Genomic DNA, 14,680 nt, shown 5'->3' on the forward strand with positions numbered 1-14,680 from the left:
ATTATTAATTTTTAAACTGTGGGGTTGGAGCTTGAATTGCAGAGCACTTGCTTGGTGTAGCACCATGACACAGTCTTTGGACAGTTTGCCAGTTGGCACAATTTCTGCGAATCAACTGGGGTTTTGCTATTGCTTAAAATCTAGCATCTTTTTCCTCAGGAACAGAGCCATGAATGGTTGTGAAAGGAGCCAAAAGTGACAACAGCAGAAAGCAAGTTTCCAGCTCAGTGACAAGTAACGACAGACTGGAGAAAGATGTTCAGTTCACTAGGTGAACTCATGATGATGTGCTGCTGTAAGCTGCTGTGTGCTACCCATGGGTAGTTTTGGTTGTGGCCAGCAGTCGATACGAGTTGTGCGGATGAGCATCCTGTTGTCACTTGGATTTTAGAATACTGTCTGGTGGAATAGCGCTGGCCAGTCTCACATTTTCTTGTGTATGAATCTTCGATCTACCCTGTGAAACAGGGAACTGGGAGGATGAAGACCTCAGCATCATGAATGAAGGACTTGGTTCTTGATCAACTGTATGCATGGCATTTCTGAAAATGTTCTCACTCAAAGACACAAATATGGAATTATACTGGATGCTCTGTCTCATCAATTAAAGATATGTTGAGTAAATCACAGTCTATTATACTGATGTTTTATGTATATAGTTGTAAGCATTCATTAACAGATGCTTTAGTAATAGGAATTAAGGATATTGTTGGTTATTTAATGGCAGAGTCACCAAGGGCAGTTTATTAATTTTAAGTCAGAGGGGGAGGGGGGTGGGGAAGCCTTCAGAACTTATGGTACGGAAAAATTTATATGTTTTTGTTATAATGTATTGGACCAGTTGCTCTCAGAAATGCTTGTGTAACATTCTCTTGTCCCTTTATGAGCTGCTGTTTAGTATGGAGTAACAGATTATCCTGAGAGTCAGCTTTTTATAATATTTGCATGTTATGATTTCAGTTTGTGGTTTCAATGAATTAAAAAAATGTCACTATGGACTTCTTTCCTGGTTAATTCAAGAGTACCTTAAATTTCCAGACAGCTTGCACATTATGATTTCAATGTCCGGTTTGAATGAATGTCACTGTGAACCACCTTTCAGGTTAATTCAAGGGTACTGTAATGCCCCAGGATAGTATCCCCTGCAGACACTAAAAATTCATCCAAGTTCTACGTTGGCAGCTCCTAGAAGCTGAATTGCTTGTGTCAACAACCAGTAGACTGCCAGCTAGGGAGGGGGGGGGGGGGGGGGGAGGAGGAGGTTAATCCAGTGAGAGGCGAGGCTATGGAGATCGATCCTTGGCATGCATAGCTGTCTTTGATCATGTATGGAGTCAATAGTCCAGCTGGAAGGATGCTTCTGTTGTCTGCTGCACTGGCAACTTCTGAGACAACACTGATGGGATGGGGAGGCTACGATCACTCTGCAGGTCTACTGGAGGCTTGACCTGCATGACCTGGAAGCTTTCCATCACCCGCCTTCGAGAGGTGAGGGGGCGAGGGGCATTGCTGCTGCTCATCCCACTCCTGAGGCTGTTACTGATGCTACTGGGACCTGTCTCCTAAATGTGGGTTGAGAATTGACCCCTGCGAGCCAGCACATACTTCAGGTGGATGTGGGGGCATGACTGAGTGGCAAATATTTTATGTCAACAAGAGCACTTGGGAGTTGGTATATAGAGCTGGAGGCTACCAGTGTCCACAGGTCAATAGGTACCCTGTGATGTAACAGCCACCACCCAACGCTTTGCTGCCCTTAGGAAACTGCAAGTTGAGTGCATGTCAACCTTCTTCTGCTGATGTGGTGCTGCTCTGCCAGCCCAGCTGTGGTGAGGTACTTTTTAAGGCAGTGCTGTGTTACTGCTTAATAAATGTGTTACTATCAATCATTTTTCTTGATGCTCTCTAGTGCAGCTATGCCCTCACCAGCACATCCCACTCAGTTCTCTCCTGACAATTGTAGGAGTCTGGGACTGTAGCCTCACGGCTCAATTCCTGAGGATGGACAGTAATCGATAGCAAAACCCTAGCTGATTCACAGAATCATTTCAGCGAGCACAGGCACAATAGATTATTATAAGTCTTTAACAAAAGTAATGAGAAATGGCATGGATGCTGCCAAAGAGCACTGCACTAACAACTGTGGGTCGGCAGCCACAAGTGCGGTGACATGTGGATACTATTGTAAAAATGGATTGTGAAGCAAGAGTAGCCAAGCTCAGTGGTAAATGGTGCCACACAATGGTAACCATGTAGCAAATGGGGTGGTGTCACCACACTAGAGTAAGTCTCTTTTATAGCAACATGACTACTTGCTGAGTTCTACTGAAACAAATGAGTACCGAAGGCATATAAATAAATCTGGATTTCAAGGCATGGATCACTTCCTGTCACTGGAAACCAGCAGCTGCACCACCATGACACCAAAGTGACACAGCCAGTGAGACAACTGGGCTCCCCAAGCAGTAGCCGTGGGTTTGAGACATGGCTGCACCTGCCATCTGCACTAAGTCCTCCACTGGACTTGGTGCCACAGAGCCACTGAACTGTTGTCGTTGTCTGCTCCCACCAAAGCTAAATTCATAATGGGATTTGGCGCTATAGCGCCAGCTGTCATCTGACTCCTGTCCAAAGGCAGCGAGTTGTACTCTGCACGTAATGGACTCCATGTGCTGCCACAGCGCCCATGTGCAGAGCCGAGGAATAGTTTTCTGTGTGCAGCGCCACCACAGCACAATACATAGTGCTGATGACTTTAAAAAATGTGGGCTCCAAAGGCTGCTAGCCTTAGTGAAGGGCAATGGATCAGCAGCTCTGCACGGATGTCACTGTCCTTTTATCAGCCCCAGCCAGAGACAACGAGAAGACAGATGCCTGACTCATTACATCATGTACTGAGGTCAACAAAAATCATTTGCACCTTTTTGACAGTCTTTGCCCTGGACTCCATGGCCCATCATTTACCACCTTGGCAATTAAGAGTTTTGTCAGGGTGCCGAAATCGTCACAACCAGCAGGAGAGAGGGGGACTGGGTTGTCATCCCCGAAGTGTGACATCCGAGCCACAGCCCACAGTATCTTTATGTAGGGTGAGTCAGACCATTTTGTCCTAGTGTGGTGACTGCATGGGGTCAAAGTATAGGGGATGTGATATATGAGTGTTACCTTTGTAAAACTGGAATAACCAGTGGATTTGTCACAGTTTAGGGATAATGCTAGGGATGAACGATTGGTGCCTACAAGTTGTACTCTGTGTAATTTACACACACAAACACACACACACACACACACACACACACACACATACACACACACACACACACACACACACTCACTCACTCACTCACTCACTCACTCACTCACTCACTCACTCACTCTCTCTCTCTCTCTCTCTCTCTCTCTCTCTCTCTCTCCCCCTCTCCCTCTTTAGATGGCAGCACAGTCTACAGTTTTCTATACAACATCAACAGATGGCTTAACAGCCTCTTATTCTCCAACATCCTTCCTACCCTGTTATATCTCAAGAGGGATGACCAGCTGCACCAGCCAATAGATGTTTGTGCCATCCGGCTATTGGAGAATGATGTATCTTATTTTATCATCTCAGTAATGCGACACCTCCTCCACCGCAGTGGTTTGATGTCCTCCTGAAGTAGAACAACTACTCCAACTATTGGTCTTCAACTTGAAGGGCACCCATTCACCTTATATTTAGCTTCTTAGCAGCAGGAGGTATTCACTTTTCTATCTACATAAAATGTCACTGACCATTTGTCTTAGAGCTCTTGGCAGGGTCCCTTATAGTTGCTGGTTTTGGGCCAAATGTAATGGTTACTAGTTTGTCGCCATTGAGAAAACCAGTTGGCATCAATGCTGTATCATTCTCTCGTTGAGTGATGGATCTTGAGTTTATTGCAGCCTCTATTCCTATCGAATTGGTGTTTAGGCTCTCTTCTTCCAAGTGACCATCCACCTTCCTCAAGCAACGCTTTGCAGAGTGTATCGCGCATTCCCACCAGCCTCTCCACCAAACCACCTGTGGTAGTATATATTTCCAGGTGATTGCAGTGGGCACAGTAATACTATATATCAGTATGCTGGACTGTTCTGAAGTGCTCAGACATTTCTGTATTGGCTGCATGAAATGTTGTGACATTGTTTGAGTAAATAGTGGGTGGTAAGCTTCTACATCCTACAAAGTGTTGTATGGCTATCGGTGGACATACCAGTGACAAGTTAATGTGAACTGCACATGTTGTAGTGCATGTGAATAGGAGACCATGTACAACTTCCTGCAGGTTGAACTCTGTCTAGTAGTAATGGAGCCTCCATTTCTTCATATCGGTAATTGTACATTATCTTACAGGGAAGGCAAGAAGGGAGAACGCTCTTAACAGCTTGTTGTCCTAGCAAAATCCAAAATTCTTGACATAGTTCTCCTAGTACAATGTATACTCTGATATGGTGCAGTTGTAATGCATGCATTTTATGAAATTTTCCATGAAATTATGACTTCCGATCAGTGTAATTGGATGCGTCTCCAAGTTGGACACTGTAGCACATCGTAGCCTATCACCATGCCGAATCACGCTATCCAGCACGAAAGGATTGTATCGAGCTAGCTTTAATGGTTTGGGTAACTGTTCTCCCTTACACAATCCAGATAGATTGGTTGTTTGGAGGAAGAGACCAAACATCGAGGTCATCGGTCTCATCGGATTAGGGAAGGACGGGGAAGGAAGTCAGCCATGCCCTTTCAGAGGAACCATCCCGGCATTTGCAACAATCCAGATAGTTTGGTAGTGAAAAACTCCTCTTGAACTCTTCTGATCCATTATGCTCAGGCGTGTTGTATAAGTCCACAGCACTCAAACCAACAGCATTTCTAATCTTAATCTTCATGCTCTCAATAAATTGAAATATAAGGGCGCTTTTGTGAATTATTCACCAGCAGGAACTAAATTTTGCAATGTTGAACAGGGGTTCAATGATAGTGATCAGAGTTACATTTGTCCAGATTTTGGCTTCCACCATTACTTTGGGAGCAGAGGTTTTCCATTTGTTGAGATCATTTCATAGACATTCAAAGGTAACTGCTGAATCACTCCACAAAGTAGCCTTGTTGTCACCAAACCCTATTTCCTGGCAAAAGTAATGAAGGAGTTGTGGGCCAACCAATGCAGCAAGCAATTCCAACTTAGGTAAAGTTACTTTCTTGACTGGTGTCAAATTGTTCTTGCTGCAAACAATATATGCTATGTAGCTGACTCCAGTAGTTGAGAACATAGAGAACAGCACCATAGGTTCTTTCCGATGCATCGCAGAACACATGCACTTATGCACAGTCATTTATGTCTCTCAGGCCTATCCAAATGGAAATGTGCAGCTATGACAAGTGATGAAGCTTTGAGACCCAAGAGTGCCAACTACATACAAGATCTGTGGACAAAACTACCTTCCCTGCACAACCTCTTAGCTTAGCAATTACCCCAACAGGTGTGAACAGACCAACAGGGACATAAAACTGAGTGTCTGCTTGGTTGCCAGTTTGTCATTCAGGTCTTCCACTATCCTTTGGTAGTCAGTGGAGATGGAGTCATCTTTTTTATTCCAACTGATTCCCAAGACTTGTGTTGTGGGCTTGGTTCCAAGGTCTTTGGCATGCCATATTGTCCTCAGTTCCTTCGAATTGGTTGCCCATTTCAAAAGTGGAAGACTTATTTGCTGGAAGAGTACTATCAGCTTCTGGTAAATAGTTGCAGCATCCTCACTGTCTCTTACACTAACTAAAAAATTGTCCCTGAATATAGAATTGTCAAATAATGCTGACACTCACATGTATTTGTCATTATTTAGTGTTGCTATCTCCCTTTAGCAGCTGATAAAAGGAATGGGCTTGGTGTAAGTCCAAACGGTAAACATTTGAACTGATATGTTATCACATTGTCTGGAGTAGGCACTATTTTCAGTTTGTTCAACACAATACAAAAAGAACCTAGTGAGATCTCTGTCTTACTCATTCAAGGTCAACTGTAAGATGGCTTGGTCTACAACACATACAAGTCTCATCGGAATTTTGCAGAATTGTAACAAGGTTGCGAGTAAGTCTGGCAGTAAATCTGATCCTGTTTCCAGGGCATCATTAAAAGATGGAAAGTCTGGTTCATGTGATGATGCATTGAACATGATCCTGTACTTGATGTTTCCACTGCTGGACATCTTCACTATGTGGTGTGGCAAATAAAATATGTTTCTATCTGCGTAGTCCTCAGGTGCAGCTTCTACCTGAGCCCTCTTAATGTAATTTGACATAGTCTCTTGATAAATGAGCTTCAGTGCTTCATTATAAGGAGCAAAGATGTACTTCAGCAGTAGTGCGTTTGCTAGAGAAACGTACATCCTCCTTACGAGGCAGGCATAAAACTCTGCAGCCATTCTCCATGCAGTATGACTCTCAGAATTCCTTCTGGACAGGGTGGTGCATGTGTGTCAATGCTCACTCTTGATGCTCTGTTATGCCAATTGACTCCAAGTAAGAAAAAAGGCACATAGATCTCATTGCAGCTACCCTGCTGTTACTGCTTTCAAAACCTATAAGTGAGACATCGGCGTTGGTGGAGTATCCCATTGTATCAAAATGAACTTTTCTCCTTGAGAGGGATGAAGTGCAGGATGACTCTCATGTCATTATCTCCAGAGTTGTGGCTGCAGTGATCTTGAGTTGGAGGAATTTTATCAGTGGATGGTGTACAAAACTTGACTAACGTCCTGTGTCTAACATGTCACATCAATTTACTCCTACCAGTTGGTCTTTTGATACTGACACAAGCAGTTTGTATGTGAAACTGAATGTCACTGTTTCAATTCTGTTTATTGTTGCAAGACTAACCTACAATAAATTAGACCTTAAGGCAGATATCGATAGTTGACAATATGGCGGCAATCGTGGGGGAAAACAAACCAGCATGCTTATGTTTTTGTAATGTCTGTGTAACACTGTATACATGATGTTCAATAGATTATTAGCTAAAGCATTTATTGCTACCTATTACGTATGCTATATGCTCTGAATGTCATCACAAGTGCTACACTAGTATTTATTTTCTAGATTCTCTAGTAAGTTCACCATAATTTAAAGTGTAAACTGTTCTTGAGATGGGTCGTAACTGTTGCGTACAAGGGTGTAAATCCAATTATGGTAAAACAAGTTTCCCTAAGAAACAGCACTGAGGGATAAATGGATTAAACTAATTCATAGAGATAATTTAGAAGTAAACGATAAAACTGTGGTATGCATTAAGATTTTTGAACCTAAGTTTGTGGTTAGGGAAGACACTTTTCCTGTGGAAAATAGTGAACCCATACGTGTGACGCAAAAAATACTAAAACTAACAAATAATGCAATTCCAACTATCTTTCCTAATTGACCTTCTTATCATAAAGTACCAGTTCCTAAGGCAAGGAAGAGTCCCGAAGAGCATGTTCAAGAGCTACTGGACCATGATAGATGTAGTTTCAGTAATTGGTGCGTAAATGACAATATACCTGACTTTCAGCATTTTAAAAGTGAAATGCAGAAAAGGAATGTTTATCCATTTACACTTTTAGTAAAGGATGACTACATGTCTTTCATTAAATTAAAGGATGATTTAGTCAGTGATGTGCCATTTGTTTCAGTGTGCTTCAAGATATCAAGTTCCTTGGAAGTAAAAGTGTTTCACAAAAATGTGTGTTTGCCTGCAGAAACCTTGAAATGGATACTACAGCCTAGGGAGCAAGAGAATTTGAAATGTGACAAATGGATGAAATTCGACAATCTGATGAGTCACCTAAATGGTTTCACAGATTTGTACCATCGACAAGGTTATAAATTTAGTCAATGTTCTCAAACAAGCACTGAAAGCTGGTAGTCATTTTGATGATGATATAGCCCCTAAAATATAATTTGTTTTGGAGCAATTACAACTTGCAATAACAAAGCAAATTCGATATTCTCCTGAGCTTTTGATGTGGGCAGCAACCATTTGCTTTTCATTTCCTGGTGCCTGCCAGAGAAAAACAAATGTGCTAGCATTACCTCATCCTTTCTATGCAAAATGGGTCAAAATAAACCTTTTATGGATCTATCACAGATAGCTTTTTTGAGGGAAAAAATAAATTTCTTTATGGAAATGACAAGGCAATTTCAATGATGCTAGATGAAGTTTATGTTAACTCAAAATTCTCTTATGAGGCAGTTGCTGAGAATACTTCAGATACTACAAGAGCAGGTAGAATGCAGGTTTTCATGACATCATCTTTACATTCTGATTATAAAGAATGTCATAGCTCGCTTTCCTGTAAAATATGTTAATTCTGATACACTAATAAACTGTTGAAACTTGGCCCAAAGCTAGTGAGAAAGTGTACAGGATGAGTCACCTAGCGTTACTGCTGGATGTATTTCGTAAACCACATCAAATACTGACGAACCGATTCCACAGACCGAACGTGAGGAGAGGGGCTAGTGTAATTGTTTAACACAAACCATACAAAAATGCACAGAAGTATGTTTTTAAACATAAACCTACATTTTTTAAAATGGAACCACGTTAGTTTTGTTAGCACATCTGAACATATAAACAAATACGTAATCAGTGCCATTTGTTGCATTGTAAAATGTTAATTACATCCGGAGATATTGTAACCTAAAGTTGACACTTGAAACCTCCAACGTTCAGCTGCGTGTTGTAACAAACATGGGCCACGGTCGGCGAGCAGCATCTGCAGGGACATGTTTACGATGACGACCGTGTTTACTAGTGTGGCTGTAGTGCACTGTTGTGGTTTGGTCTAGCTGTCGCAGTGTCTGCATGTAGCGCTTGCTGCTATTGTTATTCTGCATTCGTCTCCGCACGCAGACCAACTGTAGTACACCATGTTACCAGACCTCTGTGATAGTGTAGTGTTGTAGGAACTGTGACCATGGTGTAATCGAACTCTGAAAAGGCGGAGATGATACTCATCTATGGCGAGTGTCGACAAAATGCAGCTGAAGCCTGCAGGGTGTATGCAGAATGATACCCGGACAGAGAGCATCCAACGTGCCGCACATTGCAAAACATCTACCGCCAACTGTATGCAACAGGTATGGTCGTAGCACGCAAACGGGTCCATAACAGGCCCGTCACAGGAGAAGCGGGTGCAGTTGGTGTGTTAGCTGCTGTTGCCATGAACCCACACATGAGTACACAGGACATTGCGAGAGCCAGTGGACTGACTCAAAGTAGTGTCATGCGCATACTGCATCGTCACCGCTTTCACCCGTTTCATGTGTCGCTACATCAGCAATTACATGGTGATGACTTCAATCATCGAGTGCAATTCTGTCAATGGGCATTAACAGAGAATGTGTTGCAGTTCTACCTGTTTACCGATGAAGCGGGTTTCACAAACCACGGGGCAGTGAATCTACGAAACATGCATTACTGGTCCGTGGACAATCCTCGCTGGCTCAGACAGATAGAGCGACAGCGACCGTGGTCTGTAAATGTATGGTGTGGAATCATTGGCGACCACCTCATTGGTCCTCACTTCATTGCAGGGGCCCAAACAGCTGCAACATACATCGCGTTTCTACGGAATGATCTGCCAACATTGCTCGAAAATGTCCCATTGGAAACGTGTCGACGTATGTGGTATCAGCATGATGGTGCACCTGCACATTCCGCAATTAACACTAGGCTGACCCTTGACAGGATGTTCGACGGGCGTTTCATAGGACGTGGAGGACACATAAATTGGCCAGCCCGTTTTCCTGATCTTACTCCTCTGGACTTCTTTCTGTGGGGTATGTTAAAGGAGAATGTGTACCGTGATGTGCCTACAACCACAGAGGATATGAAACAACGTATTGTGGCAGCCTGCGGCGACATTACACCAGATGTACTGCGGCGTGTACGACATTCATTACGCCAGAGATTGCAATTGTGTGCAGCAAATGATGGCAACCACATTGAACATCTATTGGCCTGACATGTCGGGACACACTCTATTCCACTCCGTAATTGAAAACGGAAACCACAAGTGTACGTGTACCTCACCCCTCATGGTAATGGACATGTGCGTCAGTGAAAAAGACCAATAAAAAGGTGTTAGCATGTGGATGTAATGTGCTGTTCCAGTCTCTTCTGTACCTAAGGTCCATCACCGTTCCCTTTGGATCCCTACGTAATTCGGTGCTCTCCGATACACACGATCGAACAGCAGAGGAGTGGTACTCAAGCGTCAACTTTAGGTTACAATATCTCCGGATGTAATTAACATTTTACAATGCAACAAACGGCACTGATTACGTATTTCTTTATATGTTCAGATGTGCTAACAAAACTAAGTGGTTCCATTTAAAAAAACATAAGTTTGTGTTAAAAAACATACTTCCGTGCATTTTTTTATGGTTTGTATTAACCAATTACACTAGCCCCTCTCCTCACGTTCGGTCTGTGGAATCGATTCGTCAGTATTTGATGTGGTTAACGAAATATATCCAGCGGTAATGTTAGGTGACTCACCCTGTATACAACTTCTACTGAGAGACAGAATGTTTCCCTTGCTCTCAGTGTTTTTGATTCTAAAAATGTGGCAGCACTAGAAACTTTAAAAAGTCAGGGGATTGAGATTTCTGATGGCTCTACTTAGTTTTCAAAATTAATCAATAAATGGTGGAGAGTTTCTAATGTGAAGCATCCCATGAAAGGCAAATACATATCAGATGATAATGCTAGCCCATTCACTGATCCACTGACTCCAAACTTCTGTTTCTTGAAAATTTGAAAACATATTTTGATATCTGACATGCACTGCATACTCATGGAAAACTAACCAATGAAACATATACTGCTTTCTCTCACACACTTGCAACAACAGTTCAATTATGCAGATATATTTTTAACACATACAACTGGTCCTGCATTCTTACAGCAAAATTACACACTGATTCTTTAAGAAGCAAGATCTGGAGCTTATAGAATGCTAAGTGGCTTAACACACAATGTTTCAGTCAAGCAAATATTGGAATCTGAGAGGAAACTCTAACTTAAAGTCTACTAAAGCTCAGATCTACTAAACATGATATATTTACTTTAAGTGAATTTGCAGCAAAAGTGAATTATAGCATAAAACACCAAACATATGAAAATTTAGATATATTAGAATTTGCTCTAGAGGAACTAGCAAACATTCCCATGATGAATGAAGATTTGAAAGTCTTGGTTTGTATTGCTATCTACACTAGCACAACAGTACTTGAAAAGCTAACAAAAGATGGTAAATGTTCAGATTGTGAAGACATGTTACAGAGAGAGGATGAAATTTTGTTGCAGTGTGAAACCAAAGAACTCCTTTCCTATTTCAACCAACTGAATTGCGGGGGATTAAAATGTCCTTCTTCCATTATGATTTCCTAGTCTTGTAACACATATAAATTTTTTCAAGTTCTGATTAGCAGCATATATGAATCAGAATTTCTCAAACTTGAAAATCAAAGAGAGGCAGTACTTGCCTTAGGAACTGAATTGTGTGAAAATGCCATTAGTAACCTCAGTAACAAGTGGAAATGTGGCATTCCTTTAAAGACAATAATCAACGAAAGCATTAAAGTGCTTTCCAATATTTTTATTAATGATTATACAAAACTCTTGAATGAAAAGTGTGTTTCTAAGGAAATTGCTCAAACACTAGTATAACAAAAAAGAGCAACTCATGAAGACATTGCAGCAAAAATGGCAAAACACAAAGAGGCCAAGCTGAGCAGCAAATAAATCCAACAGGTACTCAAAATCAAACCACTTCTAGCATATTACATAATGACAGTGACTAGAATTAACTGCACGTAATTTAATACAATTATGAGCTTTAGCTGCACCCTTCACTTATTATTGCTGTGTAGTTCCTTCTTTGTAAATTATTGTTAGTGTCCAAATATGCAATTTGCTTGTGTAGTGTAGTAGTCTGTTTGGATGTGATTTTGAGTTGCATCTCCAAATTTTACTTCGTCATAGTACTTGTTGCATAATTTGTGACTTTAATACAACATTTTTTATTTTAATATAGAAAAATACATAACAATACATCATTTCTTACACAATTTAGAACCTATTTTCCATTTATGAAGTTAGTAAATAATTCATATTAGGGTACCGCTGAAATACTTGGTCTAAGACTGCCGCCATCTTGGTTTCTGTGTTGTGGTCTGATTTATTGTAGGTGGTCTTGTCTGCTGTGAGGTGGCTGTTGCAGATGGAAATGTGGTGCTCACCCTTACATTTCAACAGTATGCCTTTCCCCATTTAAAGCACTGATTTTTGTTGTGGCCACACCTAAGGCATTAGAAGCAGCAGTTCATTTGCAAGGTTGCAACGTTTCAGCAATCTTGGCCCCTGTGCTCCCTTTCTTTGCAGTACACACAGAAAAGGAGTGAATTATGTTGTTTCTTTTTCTTGTCAGCCATAATTTTAAATTCCACGTGCAAGGCAGATGCTGAGGGTACATAACTATGTTGTGGAACAGTATCTCCATGTATTCTGCTTTTGGTGATGGTTCCTGTGACGAAGAAAGTTGAGATCTTTTTACTTCCTCTCTTGTTCTACCATCTGCCTCCTTAAATTCATTTTATTTTCATTTTTGCCTAATTCCCTTTAACATAAATGAGTATAATCTGCATTTTCATAAAAGAGAAGGGTTGGTCCTCAGTCATGAGAAATATAGCGCCATATCTAACTTTGTGCTTAGTTTCGTGTATGTAATTAATTTCCTAATTTATTTTGACCATTCCTAGTTCATACTTTTGTTATAGGGCGAAACCTGTAATTGTTTCATGACTTAGATTCTATTATTGACTTATAATCAAATATAAATTCTGTAATAATTAAACAATGTGTTTATGTTCCTCCCTTACCTCGTGACATTGGTGAACGAAAAATCAGAACATCAGCTGCTGTAGATTCGGTGACAGAAGACACCTTACGCTCAGTTTCGGATGAATTCGGCTCTCGGCTAGGTGTTGTCCGTGTAGCCAATGGAGGACATATTGAACATTTATGATGGATTTTTATAAACTTTTGTCTTTTCTGAGTAATTTAGTATGCAATATGTTGGTGTTAAGCCGTTCTTCCTAATAAACAATTCTATTTAAAATCAGGTCATTCTTCTTGGGACACCGAACTGGAAATTGCTTGTCTTCTTCCTTCGTTAAGTTAGAATGTTTATTACTCATTCACACTGAAGCCACTGGATGGATTTGGATGAACTTTTGAGTGGAGATTACCCATATCTGAATTAACACATAGGCTAAAATCAAACAATGGAAAATCCAGGATGCTACCTTTTATTCTGAAAAAAAAAAAAAAAAAAAAAAAGCACTGTTCCAATGGGATGGTCAACATGACTACTGTTCCCATGGGATCGGTAACATGAGTAAGGAAGTGCACATTTTTATGTGATCATTTCCCACAATTCTTCTGATTTTCTCTGTCTCCTCTATTAATTCTGTCTAATAAGGGTTCCAAATTGACAAGCAGTATTCTAAATTTGGTTGAGAGAGGGTGTTGTCAACTGCCTCTTTCATGGGTGTGTTTGATTTCCATGGTTTCTTCGAATGAATCTCAGTCTGGAATCTGCAATGAGTCTTATGTGGTCATTCTACAGGAAATGCTTCAGATCCGTATGCCTGCAAATTTTATGGTTGTGGCTGTGTCTGATGATTGATTGCTAATTGTTTTATCAAACAATGATGGGTGTGATGTGATTCTGTAGATTTTCCTAGTGTCTTAAATGTTTATGCTCTTCACGTGTATGCTGCCAGATATGATTGTCTTCACTACATGATATTTCGGTGATCCATTTGGCTGCGATCTTCAGGTGCAATAGCTGGGTACACAATCACACCGGAATTGAATGAACATCAGAAATGGCGGCTCCTTTATACCCCAGGTATAGGCCACTGCACCTGTGCAAGAAGCGGAAGAGCTGCCCCCTGCGAAGTGAAGAATTGCAGCACTGCCGATATGGAACACTATTTTATTTGATAAAAAACAACAACGGTCTGGTTACGACCCGCTACATCTTAATTTGCGATTTATCACTTTTGCCAGTTTATCACATTTGGAAGAAGAACCACTAGGTTTCCTACAGTATTTATTTGGCTCTATTCGAAAATATATTAGCAAAGCCAGCCCTTAATTAATTCCAAAGTAATTACCAGTTTTGTCATAAGTACTGTTTGTATAATTATACTTGTTAATGTCATCAATTGAACACGTAAATTGGCTTAAAGCTTGCAGTAGAAGAAACTGTTGAAAAGAAGGAATTTTTCTATATATTCAATTAATTGAATGAGTTATGTTTTAATTGTTATTTCTGTCAATCAAACATCGACCAACGTGTAGTTTCAGTACCTATTATTGTGAGGATGTATAAAGGCCCAATTTTTGGTTCCGAGTCAGTCAGTTTACGGCCGATTTTCAGTCGAGAAACCTATATTGGTTAGGTCAACAACAATGCATCAACTTAACCGTGAAATAAGTGCAACACAAATAGGCTGTGTGTTAAAATAATGACAGTGTCCGTTCAATAGTGCCACACATACCGTATTATTCTGCAAGAACTGAGTGGTTAGGTTTTTACTGCTCATAGACATTCAATA

The 14,680-nt window shown here is 40.8% G+C and overlaps 1 protein-coding gene across 4 annotated transcripts in view; it reads right to left on the reverse strand.

Moving 5' to 3' along the window:
- LOC124781101 (DNA excision repair protein ERCC-1) overlaps positions 1-14,680 on the reverse strand; it is a 125,052-nt gene that overhangs the window by 63,380 nt on the left and 46,992 nt on the right. The gene's annotated exons all lie outside the window — the stretch shown is intronic.

Source organism: Schistocerca piceifrons, chromosome 1 (assembly GCF_021461385.2).
Source record: "Schistocerca piceifrons isolate TAMUIC-IGC-003096 chromosome 1, iqSchPice1.1, whole genome shotgun sequence".
Taxonomy (NCBI): Eukaryota; Metazoa; Arthropoda; class Insecta; order Orthoptera; family Acrididae; genus Schistocerca; species Schistocerca piceifrons.